Raw genomic sequence first — 14,034 nt, forward strand, 5'->3', positions numbered from 1 at the left:
TTAATAATATTTATTAATAACCCTTCGATAACTGAACAGCCAAGCTACCTGAGTTGCACAACATAAATGGTCCGCCCGTGTGGGGCTCTAATAACCACATTGTGACTGAATTCGTATGAAATAACAGAACATTAAATTTGATCGGGAAAGAAAATATTTTTATTTTTCTTCCCCTCTCATTATCTGATTCCTACGGTTATTTTAAAAACCTGTTAATGGCAACCTCGCTTCACTAAGGGTTGGTCGCTTTAAGTTTATTAACTTTTATTTTTATCACTACTTTTATTAATCTGTTTGATTAATTTTCCTCTGCAACCATGCTTCACTGAAGTTAATGGTTGGTTTTGTTTCAAGTTCTTTAAATTCTATTAATAGAACTTTGTCGGGATTACCCCATGTGAGTTATTCTTTCGGATTAATTTCTATCGTGTTTTTTAAATTGAATCTTTAATTTGGGTGGCATTTCAATTTTAATCCACCTCAATTCTGTTTATGATAACCAAGAACCCAACTGCCTTCAGGCACAGATCAGAGTTGGCTCAGTCTCTCATGCTTCATTTATTGTCTCATTCCTCCTAATCTGGGTGATAACGTGAATCTACTTCATTACTGAGTGTTAATCTCTTGGCAGAGTCGCAAGCGAAACACTGGTGTCCGGTTTGTGAACTGCGTGTGGTGCACAGGGCAGGAAACTCATCGCATTTGGACGCAGAGCCAGCAGAGGTGACCAGAGGTTGACTAGAAGGACCGTCAGGCAAGTTCCGTTTGAATAGGAAGCTTTTCGCCAGGTTCCCTTCCTTCCCGGGCCCCTGGCCAGACGCGCGATGACTAGCCCAGGTAACCATGAAGGGGGGGCCGAGGCCTCCCCCAGCGTCACTTTTACCGACACTCAAGAAGTAATTGCACGTATTATGGAAATACCCAGAGATGAGCTGAGCATAATAAATAACTATGACCTCCAGACCTGCGAAGGGAGGATAGCAGAGCTCACTAGCTTCGCCAAGAAACCGTATAAAAAAGCCCGTGTAGCCAACGTTCCGGGTAAACTGGCGTTGCTATGGCAACGTAAGGCAGAACTCCATGCTGGGGAAAACAAACACAGGTGGCGACAAAAATACGAGGGGGAGTGTTGGCACACTGCGATGCGCAGGAAGAGATTGAACGCTTGAAAAGCCTGTTAAGAGAGGCTCAAGCACGAATCCAAGAAACTAGTCGATGCGCCTCAGAGGAGGTGAATAACGTCCATAATTATGAACGTAACGCTGGTGATAGGACACAGGAGTTGATCTCTTTAATTAAGAGTTCTTCCAGAGAAGCATTCTTCTCCGATGTGCTTAGTTAGAGGCTAAGTGCTTACTCCGTGAGCAAGCACTTAGCCTCCGGGAGAAGGCAGTAAGCCTCCATGAGCAGTCGCTTAGTCTCCGCCAGCAGTCGCTGGACTTTCGTCAGCAGTCACTGGACTCCTGTAACGGGTCCACTCGAAGCTCCGAGAAAATGGAGCCGCACTGGGTTGAAAACAAGCATGCGAACCGCGAGCCACGGCTCGAATCAGAAATTAAAGTAGATCAACTCTCCAGTGTCCCGATCATTAACAAGTTGCAGCAGTGTGATGAAAGGCGTGACCAATCTCACACTGACCCACGGCCAGCAGGGGGCCAGAGAAAGGATCCAGCAGTTAACCTGCTTATCCCGTCTGAGCCCAGGGGGACAGCCAGTAGCCCAAACGTTACTGACACCGTTCCAGACCTTATCACCTGGGATGAAATGAAAGTGCAGCCACCGAGGTGCAAAATGAGGAAAGGGGGGTCAGACTTAAAGCGTGCCCCCCCGTTCACCCTCAGGCCCACTGCTCCGCGTGTTCAAGATGAGGTGCTGAGCCCGAAATGCGGCCAGCCTCATAATCTGAAGGCCGTAAATCCAAATTTCCGGGAACCTTTCCCTGATGGACAAAAAGGGGTGTCAGGTGGTTTAAACCCCCACTCCGACCTACCTGTTCCACACCAGACAAGAACTAATTATTCTTCTCGGCACAGGGACCGGTTGTATCAGGAATGTTCTGGTGGACCAGACGACCCTGGCCCGCCACATAGACAAGGCTTGCGTCTCCGTGACCTTGAGTCCCTGGCCAATGACATAGAACACTTTGACCCGGATGATCCAGGGTCAAATATTGAGAATTATCTCGATGAGGTCCAGGATTGCCTCCGAGATTTACCTCATGCATCCTCTAGCGAGAAGGTAAAGCTTCTTTGGAAAACCACAGCCAGGAGCGTTCGTGTTTTCATAAGATCCCTTCCAGCTAAAACCAGAGACTGCTATGAAGCACTCCGTCAGGCTTTGCTAGAGGAGTATTTTTCTGAAACCGACTGGGCTTCAGCTACTCTGGCTGCTTCTTCAATTAAGCACCAGGAGTCAGAAACCCCCAAAGATTATTACTGGCGTCTGAGAGCTGCGTTTTTCCAGGGACGCAACACTCCAGGTTTGGATGAGGACAGTCATTTCAAGTCTCTCTTTCTCCACAACCTCCACGAAACCGTGCGATGTAAGGTAACTCTTTACTGCAGCAGGAGGCGAGATCTCAAAATGCGAGAAATCCGCGGGTACGCTGAGCTGGCGTGGGAAACACAGAGACGTCCCACTGTAGATTCTGAGAACGGTCCACAGAGTGACCGAGAGGTGCTCCACCCCGGTGCTGACGCCCAAGGGGTACAGCCAAGGGTACCGCCCAAGAGACGGCGCAGACGTCGTAGATCAGCAGGCCGGGGGGCGCCATATATACCCTGTTGGCCAGAGCACTGAACGAGCTGCATGAATCGTCTGCAGCTGACTGACAACTTCTGACCCAGAAGTGCAAATCCCCCCACCCCTAAAAAAAGGGGGGGCAGGGATCTTGGAGTGTTAGGAGTGGAGTGTCTGTTTTTGTTTTTCCGGGTTTAGCAATTAATCGCAGAATGATTAAATTGTTAGGGAATAAGACTTTCTTCTTCCGTTACCCGAGGTCGGTTCTGTTACAGGACGGACCCCCTCCGATCCGTTTCCTTCCTCAGCACCGCTCTGCCAAGGGATTAACACGTAGGGAACACCCTCTGAGCCTGGTCTGCTTTTGGCAGTTACGTATCGAGGGTCCGTGATCTAACGAACCTCCCCTTTTCTTTCCAGTTTGTCTTTTATTTTATCTTTTATCTACCTCACCTTAAGAAGTGATGTCACTGTATTATGCGATTGAACCATTTTTATTACTTGAATGTGTTTTGTTTATTTTCATACTCTTACACAGTTGCATAGGTGATACTGACCCGCCCAGGCCGGCTCACGCCTTCAATCGGATTTCATGACCACATGGACTGACCGTTTTCGAGCTGCGACAACGGACCCTTTCATTCCCTCGCTCGCAGCTAGAGGGGGGATGTAGGGCGTCGCCCATGCCCATGTGAACTCTGAACTTATAAATGTTTATGAACATTTTATGAATGTATATTCAAACTTTGAAACCCTGGTCAACCCCTCCCAGCCTGAAACGCACTTTAATGCGCCTCCTAAAATGGCCGCCGTGCCATGAACTACAATCCCAGCATGCCTTGCGGGATGGGGCGGCGCCTGAGAGCGACACGCACCCAATCCCGAGCGAGGCACTGATGACGTCACCGCAGCGCGCGGAAATACAAAACTCCGTGCTGCACCGAGACTTTCTCTCTTCTCTTCTCTTCAGCCAACGATCCGGGACGCGCGTTGCTGTCCAGCAGCTTTTAAGAGCTGTGGGGGGGGGGGGGGTTCAAGGAGCCCTCGAGGCCCGCACTGACCGGGCGCAAGGTCCGATCCCAGAGCACTGCGCTCTGGACTCTGTCTCCCTGCCTTAACTCCTTTCTTTTTCTCCGAGCCCTGTCTTCCATTTAGGACGACCGCTCCGGGAGCCAAAACCCGCCAGGAGCTCCAGCCTTTGGACCGCGAGGCCCTCGCGCAGCCCGGCGACACAACACGGGACGAGCCGACGTTCTGAAGGGAGGAACCGGCCCCCCGTGCGCAGCGAGGCGGTGTGCTGAGGACGCGGTCAGGAGCAGAGAGCCGGTGTGAGGTTTCTCCAGCCACTGTTCACTTTTTCTGTGGAGTTAGGAGAGGAGAGAGACCGAGCGGCTGCAGAAACTGAGGATCCCCGCCAGGAACCCCCCGGCAGGACTCCGCCCGCAGGCGACGGAGCCTGCAGCTTCAGGTCCGGACTCCCGAGGACGCGTGAGCTGCGGTCTGGGCGATCAGTCACTGGTGTAGACCTGAATTTATGTTTAATGAAATTACTGTGTGCATATTACGGTTATTTGTTCATTTGGTGGCGCCATTTCGCCAGTAGTCACGTTTAAAACACCGGGAGTAACATCCGGTCTAATTGCACGTGGCGTGGTTACAGTCCCGCCATCTTTAAAAAACGCAGCCATCTTTATGCAGCCACAATATTTTAAACCGTACATGTTCGTGATATCATTTTTATTATTGCTTCGATTTCTTTTTTTTATTCCATGCATTTAACTTTCATTTCATTTTTATTGATTGTTGTTTTTCTAGTTAATTAATTGTTTTATAATAAGTAGTATGCCATCAGAATTATTTGGGGTGTTCCGTTTACCATCTTTTGACACCTATATGTAAATAAATTCTGATTGATTTTTAATGAGTGGTTGTCGTTATTTCATGCAGATTTTGGTCACAATTGATTTGTTTGACAGCCTAGTGTTCGGATCTCACTCCTTCAATTATATTATAGGCTACTATACTTAAACCATAATCATATGAGACTGATTTTCTGCTGTTAAAAGTTATCATTTCCCTGAATTAAGGCCCAGGGTGGTGCCCCGAGGATTTTATTTATCATATTGGTCATTCAATTTGATAAATAGTCGACTTTATTAATTATTAATAATTATTAATAATATTTATTAATAACCCTTCGATAACTGAACAGCCAAGCTACCTGAGTTGCACAACACAGCATATCTACCACCAAGCTATATTTGAGACTAACTATTATAGTCTTGTTCTATAGCTGCAACTATGGGCCCGATTTACTAAGATCCTAAATAAAGAGTACTAAATTGCGTGTGCACTGAAAAAGTTTGCGCGTGGTTTGCGGGTGATCAACTAAGATTGCGTGCGCAATTGATAACAGGTGCAAACAGCAGTATTTAAATGAGCTGTTGCGTGTCTTACGGTTTGCGAGCGCAATCTCTGCGCCATGGAGTCTGGATGGAAAGCACAGTCACAAGCGCAAAATGAAATTTGACGAGTTGGAGTTAGAGATATTAGTGGAAGAGGCAAATAAACACATTCATGAACTACAGCAAAGACATTTAAACATTACCAAAAGAAACGCAATATCGGAGAAAACCTGCGATAGAATAAATGCAGTTGGTAACACAAAAAACGGAAAAACGTCTGGTTTTTCATATTTCAATTTTAGGCACAGATCAAAAATACGAAATAGAAAAACGGGCCACAGGACCGAATTTGATTTTAATATTGAATTGGTCGGGTTTGCGTGACCCCGCGGTGCTCGGCATGATCTGAGGAGAAAAAGACATCAGACACAGAGCTGGAGAGCGCTTTGATTCAATCTATTTATGAGTTAAGTTTTTATTCAGATGTCCACAGTATATTACAAATATTATATATTATATAGCAAACACTGACAGTAAATGTGTGACAGACGGGACCATCATATGGCCGAAAGAAGAGAAGTGTTCAGAACAGCGCACAGAGCGCACACTAAAGGCTGATTTATGGTTCCGCGTCACACCAACGCAGAACCGACGGCGTAGTAGGGTACGCGGCGACGCACACCGCACCGCGACCCTACGCGGCGGCTACGCCGTCGATTTAACGCAGAACCATAATTCAGGCGAAGCTGCAGTCTGTCTGCGCTGATCCTGACACAGCGGGTCGGAGCGGATTTGGTCATGATGTTTAACCTGTGTTTTGTGATTAATAAGCACGGGTTTTAATTAAATGTAATTTACGAAGGATGATTTCACGTTCAATAAGATAAGTAATCAATAAAATACAAAGTTTTGGCACAAAGGCTTGGCCTGCTTGTGGGCGAGTGGAGGGGGGCACAATAAGAGAAGGTGGCAAGATATAAGGCGAAGAACTAAAGAAAAAGTGGCCTTTAATAAAACTTGTGCAACCATTTTTAAAATAGCATGCAGCAGAATAAAGACTCTCTCTCTGCGTATTCTTTGATTTTGGATGTCGCCTCCTTGCCACAATAACAGCAGCAGCAGATTAGCACCTTCCTTTCAAACGTATTAAATACAGACGCAATCTCAATACGCGCAACTACTTTCAGGCTTGGTAAATATCATTGCGTGTGGTAAATGAACCTATTTGCATTTCCCCCTCCCAGTATTGAGGCTTTCTGGCGGGTACGCCCCATATTGATTATTCATCAGGGCAAAAGTACTAAATGAACAGCGTGTGCAATTTTGCGCATTTCAGAGACGCAGTCCTCTTTGCACGCTGTTAGTAGATCAGCTCGCACATTGGTTTGCGGGTGCGGTCAAGTTTGCACACGTTTTAACACACGCAAACCTTTAGTAAATCGGGCCCTTACTCAAGTACTGGGGTCGAGTACTCTGTCCACCTCTGTACGGTACTACAGTACTATAGTACTACAGTACTACAACGGGAGGTGGAGGTGTTCCAGTGTGGAGAGAGGGCAGCCGATGATCTTCTGGGCGGTGGTGATGACCCTGAGGTCTTTCCTCTGAGCTGCTGTACAGCTGCTGGACCAGATGCAGATGCAGCTGCTGGACCAGATGCAGATGCAGCTGCTGGACCAGATGCAGATGCAGCTGCTGGACCAGATGCAGATGCAGCTGCTGGACCAGATGCAGATGCAGCTGCTGGACCAGATGCAGATGCAGCTGCTGTACCAGATGCAGATGCAGCTGCTGGACCAGATGCAGATACAGCTGCTGGACCAGATGCAGATGCAGCTGCTGGACCAGATGCAGATGCAGCTGCTGGACCAGATGCAGATGCAGCTGCTGTACCAGATGCAGATGCAGCTGCTGGACCAGATGCAGATACAGTAGGTCAGAATACTCTCGATGGAGGCTCGGTAGAAGGAACCAGCAGCCTCTGTGTGATGTTCTCCCTCCTGAGGATCCTGAGGAAGTACAATCTCTGCTGGGCCTTTTTCAGCAGCTCAGAGGTTTTCACACTCCAGGTCAGGTTCCCCTACATGTGGACTCCCAGGTACCGGAAGTTGGCTACCCTCTCTACACAATCCCCGCTGATGATGAGCGGAGGAATCTCTATCTTTTTCCTCCTAAAGTCTATTACCAGCTCTTTGGTCTCGGAGCTGTTCAGGAGGAGGTTATTGTTCAGGAGGAGGTTATTTTTCAGGAGGAGGTTATTGTCTCTGCACCACCACGACAGCCGCACCCCCTGGTCTCTGTATGCAGACTCATCCCCCCCTCCCGAGATGAGCCCCACCACTGTAGTGTCGTCAGCAAACTTCACTATAGTGTTGTTATGATGGACGGGGGTGCAGTCATGCGTGTAGAGAGAGTAGAGCAGGGGACTCAGCACGCAACCCTGGGGGAGCCGGTACTGAGGCTTAGGGCCGTGGATGTGTGATGGCCCACCCTGACTCTCTGATACCTCTCTTCAGGTTGGCTCGAGCTGTGCTGTAAAGTTCACTGTCACCAGACCTGAAGGCGGTGTTTCTCTGCTGCAGCAGCTGCTGCACCTCCCGGTTCATCCAGGGTTTCTGGTTAGGGTAGATGCGGATCTGTTTGTCTACAGTGATAGTGTCTATGCAGTTTTTAATGTAACATAGTATGATATCTGTGAACAGCTCCAGGTCCTGATGTTCAAAGACTTCCCAGTTGGTCTTGTCAAAACAGTCCTGCAGCTCTGGGAGGCTCCTCCGGCCATGTGGCAACAGTCTTAGACAGGATGGGAGCAGTTTCCCTGATGGGGGGGCGTTAGAGAGGAAAAGACTGGGAAGCGGTGGTTTGAATGGCTTCTTCCGTAGCCTTACTAGCGCTCCGGCTCTGCCACCCCGCTTCTGCTTCCTCTCCCTCCGCCGCCTGCGCCCCCTCCCCGCCGGGATGATAATCCACGGAGAGCCGAGCCTCGCTACGTCCACCGGGATCGTGTGTGAGCTGAGAAACTCACGTGTTACTTTCCCTTCGGAAAATAATCCGATCCTCAGGATATCATGCCGGCTGAAAGTGATATCCGCTCGGCAAAATGTGCACAAAACAAACACATGTACACAAAACAACATCCAAAAAACGCTCCGACTGGTGGACCGCTGAGCTGCTGCAACTGTGTGCGCAGCCATCTTCCGCCATGTACAGTATAATTATGTATGTACAGGATAAAAACAAGACAGATAAAGAAATCAAATGTTGTGTTCAACAGGTTTTTTCACAGCCCCGGTGCGAGCAGTCTACCACTTTGAGTTCCGCATTCATGGACCTGGACATCCTTCAGATGCTACTGCTGCTGCGCTGGTTAAGAATGGAACTCATGTTTTTGCGGCGCATGGAAATCAGACTTCAGGGTCTGTTAATACTGCTAATGGTGTCACATTGTTATTAGAGGTTGGAGATGTTGTGTTTTTGCAACAGTGTCAAAACACAAGGATTTCTGGCGGTTATCATCACTGTACTACCTTTAGTGGCCGCCTTCTTTTCACTCTGTGAGAGTTCTTCAGTTCTCTGATACTCACGCAGTTGATTATCAGAATGTATTTTTGTATTTCAGTTTTCTAATTGATGTAAACACAGTCTCGCTATTAAAGTTTTATTTTCAGCTGCATCTGTTTCTGGATTTGCATGAATGTGGTAACTACAGGGACCTAGTTCAAGCCGACGTACCAGCTTTATGCTCACTCATCACCGGTGGATGGTTTATTCCAGTTACTCCATCTGCTTATAGGACTTGCTGCTGCTTTTAAATCTCTACCGCCTCCCCAGCTCTTCCTGTAGGCTATAATTCTAGGAAAGGAAAATCATTTTAATCACCCCCAATATAAGTATGTCTTCCTTAAAATAGTGGATTTATTTAGATCGGATTCTCTAATCTAAAGTGTTTTAGCAGTAGGAAAACTGTTGAACTCTTCATCACATGACTTGTCTGATTGAACTATACACTGTAACAGGGAGTAATGGATTTTTTTATTTTTTAATGAAAGCTGAACGTGATTGATCACATGTTTGTTCTTTTCAATTAATTGTGGTGGTGTATAAAGATAAAATCATAAATAATAAATACAATAAAACAAAACTCAGTTGTTGTCATTTTAAAATAAAATTTCATACAGCTGACTCTTCCCTTTTCCCAGAAACAGCTGCCTGCTGAGGGACAGCTGGTCCCCACTATTGGTGCTGAAGTGTATTAAAACTAATCAGGAAAAGTAAAAACACACACACACTAAACAAGCATGAAAGTGTAGCAGCATCAGCGGGTACTGACTGTCTAAAGTCTGTGTGACTGTCGAGCTACTTGCGTTTTTGCAGTTAATTCTTCCACCTCGTGGAAACAAGTTTCAGACTTACAGTTTTAGTCCAGTGTAGTACTGCCTAGTGGTCGCTAGATGACAGCAGACGACATCAGATAACAGAGTCGTTGGGTCGTTTTTCCTTGACCACTTTAAAGTTTGGCTACATGTTTGCTGTGCTGCTAATAAGAATGATCATAAACACAGGATATGAAATTACTGACATCTATGAAAAGAAGAACTTGTTTAGTTTAGACAGCCAACGAGCTTTAATGGCAGTAAACCCTGATCACTGTAAGTCATTACTTACATTAATTCATTGATTAATTTTTTTTTCAAATCCATTTTGATGTATTTAAATAAAAAAAAAATTAAAGCGAAAAGCAGTGATGAACGTCCCTCCACCCTGGTGCACGTTCAGGCTGCAGTGGAAGTTTGTATGACTTCATGTAGATTCTTCAGGCCTGGACATTTAGCGGATGAAACCACCCACGACTCTCTATATCAAACCATTCAAAAGTTATGGTAGAAAGTAGGAACTATCAGATATCGACCAATCAGAAGAAGGGGCGGGGCTAATTTGCACCAATTTTGTTCAAGGACTCAAAACCGAGTCCGATGACACCACCCACGACTCTTTATACCAAACCATTCAAAAGTTATAGCAGAAAGTAGGAACTATCAGATATGGACCATCAGATGAAGGGTGGGCGCTTTTTGGCCTCTATCGTCACCACGGTAACGCTTTTGACTGAGAAAAGTAATGCGTGGTGTCGGAGGATGGAGACGCACATTTTGGGTGCACATTACGGTTCGGGCCCTATTAACGGCCGAAGGAATGGCATAAATTTTGCCAAAATTATGCGATTAATTCAGAATGTTCAAAATGGCCGACTTCCTGTTACAGATATTTAATGATATTAAATACCCGGGGACCAGATATTAAATACCCGGGGAACAAATATTAAATAGATTTTTGGAACAGGGAGATGGAATAGGAGCTTGCTCCGTCCACTCCAGCATCGACCGGGTGTTGCAGTTTCTCCAGGAACGGTGTTAAATATAAACTTAAGGAACGGTGTTAAATATAAACTTAAGGAACGGTGTTAAATATAAACTTAAGGAACGGTGCATCCTCCTTAAAGGTTAAATATAAACTTAAGGAACGGTGCATCCTCCTTAAAGGTTAAATATAAACTTAAGGAACGGTGCATCCTCCTTAAAGGTTAAATATAAACTTAAAGGAACGGTGCATCCTCCTTAAAGGTTAAATATAAACTTAAGGAACGGTGCATCCTCCTTAAAGGTTAAATATAAACTTAAGGAACGGTGCATCCTCCTTAAAGGTTAAATATAAACTTAAGGAACGGTGCATCCTCCTTAAAGGTTAAATATAAACTTAAGGAACGGTGCATCCTCCTCTCATGTTAAATATAAACTTAATTCTGATTATAAACCATGAGTTTCTTATTTATCATCCGGGTGATATTAGGATTTATCTAGTTAGCTGCGGTTGATCTGAAACTGGTAGAAAACGAGTGGATGGAAGTTTATTCCATGTTGGTTGTTCTGCAGTTCACTCTTTTGTCCACTAGAGGCCGACAGAGCGCTAAGTGGTTTTAAAGCCTGGTAAACAGCAGACATGAATCTTCTTTACGTGTAAGAACATAAATTCAGTAAGCAGATTAATAGGTACATCTTATTTTAGCTTTGACCTGTATTAAAACCTATTAAAATTCCATTATAAATCAACCATATAAAATAAATAATCCCCAAATATAAAAGTGGAGACAAACATCAGTTCACTAACTACAGACCCATTTCCTGCTCTCACAGTTTTCTAAGACATTAGAAAAATGATATGTAACAAGGTTAGACTGCTTCATAGAAAAAAATCAGCTACTCAGTAAACATCAGTATGACTTAAGTTATTTTCCATCTAACTTCTCCAATTTTACATTTCTTTCTTAAAATTCCAAATCGCTGAAATTCCACATTTACTGTTCAAATATTGAAAAGAGGCTGCAGCCAGATGAGCCTCTAACGGCTAACTGTGCTGGCAGTGAGACGTATTGTAACTATTAAAGTCTTCAGACACTTCTGCCGTATGAACTGTTTCTACAAAGTGTATTTAATTTACATCTTTTCTCAACTGTACGTGTTTATTGTGCTGAGCAGTGGGAAAGCAGCTTTTCTAGGAAGTACTGGTTTGCTTCGCAGCATTATTTTCCATGCCAACTAGAAGTTGAGTTTGATGTGAACAGGGATAGAGGGGGGTCAGGGCTGCCAGAGTCCTGACTCCTCCCCAGATAGGTGGTCCTCCCACTTCTTGACCTTTGCATCCTGGCAGGTCGGAGGTTTGACCTCATGATCCTCTAGGGTCAGTTATCTATGTCCCTCAGATCCCCCGGATCCCCCCTCCCATCACCTTAGATTAGAAGGGGCAAAACCTGTTAAATTCTGTCTCCTATCTGAGTCAAGGACCACAGAACTCTCCTATTTCAAAATTTTCTTATTTCAACCCAAGTGGGTTATGGTTTTATTAAAGTAACAACACACGAGTTAATAACATAACGGTCCAGTAACAAAACGGATAGTCACATAACGGTCCTGGCCGTTCATGCTCGGATGTCTCACACACAAAACTGTCGGTGCAGCAACTCTCCTGCAACATAAAACAGTAGTCCTCAGTGAACTTTTATAATGTATATAAACAATAAGTCATAGTTACAAAAAGTCGGACCGAAGGGAGCATTCCATCAAATAATGCCTTATCAACTGCTGTTAAGCTCTATTGTCCTCAAAATAAAATGAAATGCCAGAATGATGCCAGAAAATTGTCTCCAGATGAATCATATAGTCTCCAGGAGATTCTTAATCTTTTTGTTTGCTGCAAAGCAAGTGTATGCTCGTCCACGGAGACAAAATAATGTGATTATTTAATTTTAACTCCAAATCTACCAAGCCAATTGCGAACTGGTCGGTATCCTGAAATGGATCTGCAAGACCATCAGCAGCTTTCACCATTTTATTTATTTATTTATTTATTTTATTTTTTTTTACCCTTCTTTTTCCATCTTCCTGTTTACTCCTCTTCCTCATTCAAAGTAATCAGAATGTATTTATAAAAGTCTTAAGAAAAACTGTAGGATAAATACCGATCCGTAAACTACACATAAAAAAAAACTCACTAAACATTAAACACAAACTTCAGATCATCTATATGTGGGTTTGTGTCAGTGCATTTGTGTAAATTATTTCTCCTCAAACTACACTAACCAAACCCAATTGGTGCATTTCAAATGAACTCCCAACCTAAATGATGGCAGCACTGATCACAAATGTACTGTACACATTTTCAGTGTGAATAGGCTAGTATGCACTCAGAGTTCTTCTTTTCTAAAAAGATTGTTCAACGGGTTTGTTTCTTCTCCATACAACCCTTTCTGTGTAAAATGTCACTGACATGCAATTGACAGTAGGCTCATGAACACGCCCTTCTACTGTATCTAAAAATACAGCGGCGCTCATTTTACGGGACGAAACCCAACCTGATGAAGCTGTCAATCATCAGTACGTAATTTTACAACAGACAAAATAAAGAAATATGATTGACATGTTTCATGCTTGTATAAAAGTAAAATCCAACCTTGCACATATCAAAACATACAGAGACCCGGTCAAATACAGTATTGCAAAGAAATCTGCAACCATTTGAAATGGTGAATTAACCCCATTTGAAAATTCTACGATTCTATGCCTCCATTCAGGGCTTAGAATGATAGGAAAAATGACTATATTTTTCCATTTCTGTTTTTTTTCCCAAGAGGAGAACTTCTCACTTCACCTCTGAAACCCCCATTTTTCCGCAGACAAAAAAGTCTCTCTCAGACACAGAGCCTGCAGCCGCTCGTAAAACGCTGCACCCAGGCTGGAGCCTTACACACACACACACAGCTGCAGCCGTCACACACAGACACAGAGCTGCAGCTGTCATGACCTTTGGCCTGCTGCAGCCCCGCAGCAGCCTTCTTCCCTCTCCAGTCTCTCATCAAATCACCTCTCTCCATTCCATTTTTACAGGTTCGCAACTTTCTGGTTTTTTCTTCTAGTCTTAAATTAGTTGATTTTCTAATCATTTAAGTTTCATTTATTATCTCGCAACATTTTGTCTCCATTTTTCTTCATCTAAAGTTTAGGGACGTCTCCCCATCAGCTCTATTTTAGCCAGTTATTTTTGCTTTCTTAAGTTTCTCTTTTTTTGACAGTTTGGTTTTAGCCTGATCTTTTAGTGAACAATTTAAATTTTGCTTCACAATTGTGGTAACCCCCAACATTGAACATAGACAGTTTCCTGTCATAAACATCAGACAAGAACATTAGACAAGACATTAAACAAGACGAACATTAAACAAACACCATTAAAAATCATTCCCAAGAAACCTCTCGTCACCTGGACTCCCGGAACAGCGCAGGATCAACTTGGCCCCGTCCCTGAAGTCGGAGCGGCTGTCGACGGGTTTAGATGGACTGTT

At 44.5% G+C, this 14,034-nt stretch overlaps 1 pseudogene; it reads left to right on the plus strand.

Annotated features, from left to right (window-relative positions):
* The first annotated feature begins 10,445 nt into the window (after positions 1-10,445).
* LOC133442682 (U2 spliceosomal RNA) lies at positions 10,446-10,563 on the plus strand (annotated as a pseudogene).
* Positions 10,564-14,034: the final 3,471 nt, after the last annotated feature.

Source organism: Cololabis saira, chromosome 4 (genome assembly GCF_033807715.1).
Source record: "Cololabis saira isolate AMF1-May2022 chromosome 4, fColSai1.1, whole genome shotgun sequence".
Classification (NCBI taxonomy): Eukaryota; Metazoa; Chordata; class Actinopteri; order Beloniformes; family Belonidae; genus Cololabis; species Cololabis saira.